This window comes from Bactrocera tryoni, chromosome 2 (assembly GCF_016617805.1).
Source record: "Bactrocera tryoni isolate S06 chromosome 2, CSIRO_BtryS06_freeze2, whole genome shotgun sequence".
Classification (NCBI taxonomy): domain Eukaryota; kingdom Metazoa; phylum Arthropoda; class Insecta; order Diptera; family Tephritidae; genus Bactrocera; species Bactrocera tryoni.
The window spans coordinates 38,806,017-38,811,091 of record NC_052500.1 but is presented as its reverse complement, the minus strand read 5'-3'; the positions used below and the strand labels follow the sequence as shown (position 1 = coordinate 38,811,091).

Genomic DNA, 5,075 nt, shown 5'->3' with positions numbered 1-5,075 from the left:
GCAGCGAAATCAGAAGGATGAATGAGGAGTAGGCCTTGACTGACGAGCCGAATGGCTAAGCTTGGCCTCACGATGTAATGCTTAATGGCAGTTACGTGGGGCAAATAAACAAGCAAACACAATGAAGTTAAGGGCTTAGTACGTAGGCGTATTGGTCTCCGCTTCAGCGGCCAATACGAATCGTGCATACCGTCCGTAAAAATTACGGTATCTTTCGAAGATTCCCCCTCCAAAATCACAAAAAAAACTTCAAGTGACCTCTCTCAAATATCAAAATACGCACGTTCTTATGGACACAGTTATTTAGACAGCTGCACGACTACACGAAGCAGTTGTCGCTCTCGCTAATATAAAAATATTTCCAAATTTGCCAACGACAGTACAGAAAAGAGGATGCCACTAATAAGTAAAATGTTAAATTATTCAAAGCTCTAACAAACATGACGTTATTTTACAAAGAGAAGCAAAAAATAGCTCTGCTTTACCTTTTGTAATAACAATTGATAATTTAGAACAAATAAATTTACCTATTTACTTATTTTTTGCATAAAAAATTTCACTTTGAACAGAATATTACAATTTCATTGAAGTTAAAGGTATTAGTATGGCAACAACGAGGCCAGGCTTCACGACGCCATTTGCACTTCACTGTCGTGCAGTCATGTCGTGTCGTTCTCTATGTGTTAGGTAAATTTATTAGTTTTAAATTATCAATAGCAATTACAATATATATTATAGCTATTTTATGCTTCTCTTTGTAAAATAACGTCAGGTTTGTTAGAGTTTTGAATAATTTTACATTTTACATATTGGAGGGATCACTACTGCTCTCTGCTGTCGTCGTCAAAATTAGAATTTTTTTCAATTTAGCGAGAGCGACAACTGAACATAAATAAGTGTGGTCATAAGAACGTGTGTATTTTAATATTTGACGGATGTCGCTTGAAGTCTGTCGCCTCCTTTGTGTTTACAGCATAAATTGTAATTTTGTTTGGCATGCTTCGTTTACTAAATACTTCTGTTATTGGTGTCGCACAATACAACTTTTACAGGACCTTATGGTGGATGATGAAGCCTACACTCGTTCTTAGAGGATTCCTTTCAATGGAGAATTGTGTGGTAAAGAACACCAAAATTCTGCTAACAGAACTTCCCACGAATCCACTGAAGAATCGAAAAAATGTTTGAAGTAAGTTTACTAAAAATGACTGGACATTGCTAGCCGTGATATCACACGATATCTGTTCAAGGTTAGTGGCATTTAGTACATACATTAGTAAAAAATAAAGTTAGTCAAAAGAAGATTAATAAAATTATGAAACTACTTTTTTATAATGCAGCTACTTGGTGTTAACACGTTTAATCAAATCGTTGCCTTTGAAACTGATGAAAGAGAAAATTCGCTATATTGCCTATGACATCGAGATGGAACAGCGAGTAACGTTGGAAACAACTGTGCTTGTCCCGAATTGTTTTTAACAAACGAATTTTATTAATATAAAATTAGGTTTTTAGGCACTATTCCAACCACATTTAATAAATGTTGAAGGACAAGACATCGCTGAGTTAGTGTTTAACACCATACAAACGACCGATATCGAAATACGACCGGCATTATACAATCATATCGTGTCATCTGGTGATTCGTGTGCTCAAGAATGAAGTGAATAAATCACCGGAAAGTAATTTCAAATGAAAATGTAACAGAGAAAAAAATAATAAATATTCCAATTTGCAGAAATTTAAAATTCGTCTTGAATATCCACTAAGACAAATAAGTAGATATATGTAATCTTCATCGGCGGCTGTTTTTTGGCTGAAATCGCAAAGGATCGCAATGATTTTAGAAGTACATATGTATGTGTGAAACAAGAAAGATAAGAAAAGTTTTACAGAAACTTACAAAGAGCTCACAGTTATAGCAAGGGCCAAAAGTTATTGAAAGAAATTTAATATTGTTAAATGTGGGAAATTTATTTAGACACGAAAAAAATGGCGGCAGAACTGAAAGTTGACGAAAAAACCCAAGAATCTGCGGCCGACAAGCAAAACTCACTTTTCTAAAAAATTATTGAGCGGATTTCAGCTGAGTTTGCTGTTTCCAGAAAAAGTATGTGGTTTGAAAACCAAAGAAATGGGAAATCTTATTGACTGTTTGATAGATAGATTCAAAGGTTTTTTGGATAATGACAACGTCGAGATGTGTTTGAAGCTCAAAGATGAAGTTGATCGACCTGGCGTTGCTGCACACGCATCATGACATTAACGTCACTGCAGAAGAAGTTATCGAAAGATTCTCAAAACTTGGTCCACAACGTCTTGTTTTGTGTAATTTTTCTAGTCAATACACGAACTGACTACAGCAATATTATACATTGCAATAAAGTATGTGAGCCGCACGTCTACGCTTTATAATGCGTTTTTTAATTTAGTAGGATTTGATATCAGAAGGACGATTTCAAATGATATTAAACTGTATAAAGACTAATATCAATAAATAGTATACAAGAAAGTCGAGTTTTCTGTCCCTATGTCACTTTGTATGCTTATATCTTTAAAACCACGGAACATATTTTGATGCGGTTTTTTCAATAGATAGAGTGATTGAAGAGGAAGGTTTATATGTACTATAATAACATTCATTAAATAGTGGAGAAATACTGTTATTTTTAGTTTTCTAATGTGATGTCTTAAATAATTGAATTATTTCTGCTTACGTTGCAAACGCAGGCTGAACCCTAAGAGATTTATCAAAATAATATACTAAGTATTGCCCCCATAACTTTGCGATGGTATGTGTCTATCTCTTATGGATATCCCACAACAACATTTTTTTGTTATTTACTTTTTACGACAAACAATGACTAATTTTCGGCCGGGGTCGGCGGGAGCGTGCCTATAAATAGCGCGTTGGAGGCAGCGGTTGTCCCTATAGTACTTTGAATTTAGCAGCGATCGAACGCGTTTATTATCGGAGCTCTCTAGCGAGGAATATTTAAACGGAAACGATGAAGTATATGCGTACTATTTTAAACTGATTCTTTCTCCAAAACAATACAATTGCTAAATATTTGGAATAGTATAATAAAAATGCAACCAAATACACAGTGCAATGGATTATAACTTGCTCAGTAATCAGTCGATGAATAATTTACCATGTGCATCCCAAAAGACTGATGTCATAACGTACATCCTCCTGGTTCTCTCGATAGATTTGTCTGCAATTTCGGTAACAGAGATATGGTGTGTGATGAAGAGGTGGTGTGTATGATGTGTGTGGTGTGGCAGTGTTATACTGTGAGGGGGGTCAGAAGCTCATTTAGCCATCCCGGCCCCCTAGGCGACTTTTAGCCTAGGAGTCGCTACAGCTGTTTTAGCGTTGCCACAACGCTGCTCAGACCCGTGGATCGACGTGGTGGTGGTCCAGGCTGTCGACGCCGCAACGAGGTTCCACTCCGCTGGTGTACGACCCGATTTGCAGCTGGGTTTTTGTTAGGGTTTTCACAAGTCTCATTAAGTTATAAGTTATAACGATTCGAAAACATAGCATTGAGAATTGTAAATGTGTAAACTCATTTTTGTATGAAATCCAACAACAGTTTTTTTAAACAAGTGTAAAAATGTATAATTTTACGATTTTACGATGCTTTACGACTGGTTGTGAGTACCCCAAATATGTTGAATAGAAAACTTGTATGTAAGTGTTTCAAAGAAAACCAATAAAACTAATTGTTTTTCTGATAAACAGAAATTTCAAAAATATTTTCGTATATACATATGTATATGTACTTATGTGTTTGGACGAGAACTCTTTTAAGTAAATAAGAGTTTTAAACGAAATGAATATAACAATAACACTTTCCGTATATGATAGTATGTGAAACCGCGAACTCTTTTATGTTAATAAGAGTTTTTCAAATAAAATACTCGTAAGTAATTCCACGTATATAGTAATTCGATTAAATTTAATTATTTATTAATAACTGGAAATATTTATATATTTTATTTTTATGTATGTATATATATCTTTTACATATATTTTATGTATGTTTTTGTTGATCAAAAATCAAAGGGCCAATGTGGACTTTGAAGCAATGTGCGTATCTACATATGTATGTGACAATACACTTTTGTACAAATATTTAAGTATATTTTAACCCTGGTCGAGACCAACGGTCTGATACACTTAGTCGAGACCAATGGTGCTTGGCTAGGCCTAGGCTAGTTTACATACATTTGTATGGAAATACGTGTTACATTTACGCTCATATATGTATGTACAATATATGTAGATACATTTTTGAAATGTCTTACCTCTCGATTTGGTTGAAATCAAATTGACTGCTTGTCACGCTTGGCGTGGCAATAGCGTTCACAAAAAATGTAACATGTTGAGAAAAATTACATTTTTTCTTAACCTTTTAAAACGCTCTAGCGGCTAAAGTATTTGACCTAGGTGGGTCAAATAAATTGCACCGGTTAGGTAATTTTAAGAGCTTTCAGGAAATGTATAATTTGCCCCCAAGGCCCCACCAGGGGCATGTCAATAGGCGAAAATGGGTTTTCACCATGTCCCCCCTTTTGTTTCACTACGGTTGGGGGGTATGGGGCCGGGGGGAATCAAAACCATTTTGCGAGTTAGTTCACCCCTGGGGCTTTCAGGAAAGCCCTCAATCTCCCCTCTATCCCTACCAGGGGCGTGGCAATAGCGTTCAAAAATTACATTTTTCTTAACGTTTAAAACGCTCTAGCGGGTAAATCGAATATTTGACCTCGATAAACATACAAACCAATTTGGACAGATAAATCAACCGTGCGAAGTGATAGAAACATACCAAAGTTCATACATATATTTTCATAGAAAATATATGGGGTCTAGCCAAGCACCATTGGTGCACTATGGTGTAATATTATAATATCCTTTTTTCGTCCTTTTCGATACGATATCCTTGAATTTTTTTTCTGAATTCTATAGACAATAAAATTCTAGGAAGCTACCTGGAACCACAGGTCGTTTGCTACACTCTAAATATATTTAAATAACATTTAAAAACAAAATATGCCTGGCCAGACCC

General features: G+C 35.4%; 1 long non-coding RNA gene across 1 annotated transcript; it reads left to right on the top strand.

Moving 5' to 3' along the window:
- Nucleotides 1-1,077: 1,077 nt before the first annotated feature.
- On the top strand, nucleotides 1,078-2,160 carry LOC120769115. The gene is made up of 4 exons (XR_005704825.1): nucleotides 1,078-1,250; nucleotides 1,341-1,437; nucleotides 1,508-1,682; nucleotides 1,739-2,160. It is a non-coding gene; the product is annotated as an uncharacterized LOC120769115 (long non-coding RNA).
- The last annotated feature ends 2,915 nt before the right edge of the window (nucleotides 2,161-5,075 follow it).